Consider the following 906-nt stretch of genomic DNA (forward strand, 5'->3'; position numbering starts at 1 on the left):
GGCAACAATGAGCAACCAGTTCATTAAATTTGCAGCAGCTCCCTCCATACCTGATCCCTGAGAAGGCCTGGAGCCCTCCTGGTGTGTTCCCGTGTAACCCTACACAGACAGCAAGCGATGCAAGACGAAACCACGTGCAGGAAGGAGCCTGCCCTGTGTGACCCCCAAGGTCTCCCGCAGCAACAGACGCGCTCCGCCCTACTAAAGGTGGCACCTGTCCCGGACCAACCGTCACCTTCATTCAGGCAGCAGGCTCCCCAGGGCCACAGGTGTGAGTGCCCAAGACATGGCACTGCTTCTGCCGACAGTCCGCTGTGCCCGTCTCGCCTGACAGAGGCCCGTACGTCCTGCCTTCCACCTCCACCCGTGTCTACCAACAGCCAACCTTCCAGGAGGACCAGGTCTCAACCCAGACAAGCAGGCTCCAGCCAGGAGCCCTTTAACCATCAAGGGCTGGAAGATGTCCCCTCAGGGGCCTCCAGTGCTCGTCCCAAGTGAGGGGGGTGTCCAGGGCCAGCCTGTCTTCTCCAGATGACAGTCAAGACCCCGAGGAAATGCCTCTCCAAGGCCCCCTACCTGAGGAAGGTGGTGCTCCCGCACAGCGACCAGACAGAAGCAGGAGCTCTATCTGAACTCTAGTCTCATCTCTAAAACTCCTATGTGCTTTGCAATCGACCCTGTGTTACATGCTGTTGGGAATCCACATGACAATCACGTTCCCAAATCTGCAGGTGAAAGTGACATTTCAGGGTGAAGCCACAGGTCTCTCTTCATCTTCACGGGTCAGTACCCCAACACTATGAACTCCTGCAGCGGCCCAGGTATCCCGCTTCAAAAGCACAGAGCTGGCTGGGATGCCAGAGTTAACAAGGGACTCAGCCTCATGGCTCAGCTGGTAAAGCACCT

This window comes from Bison bison, unplaced genomic scaffold, assembly GCF_000754665.1.
Source record: "Bison bison bison isolate TAMUID 2011002044 unplaced genomic scaffold, Bison_UMD1.0 scf7180017846244, whole genome shotgun sequence".
Classification (NCBI taxonomy): domain Eukaryota; kingdom Metazoa; phylum Chordata; class Mammalia; order Artiodactyla; family Bovidae; genus Bison; species Bison bison.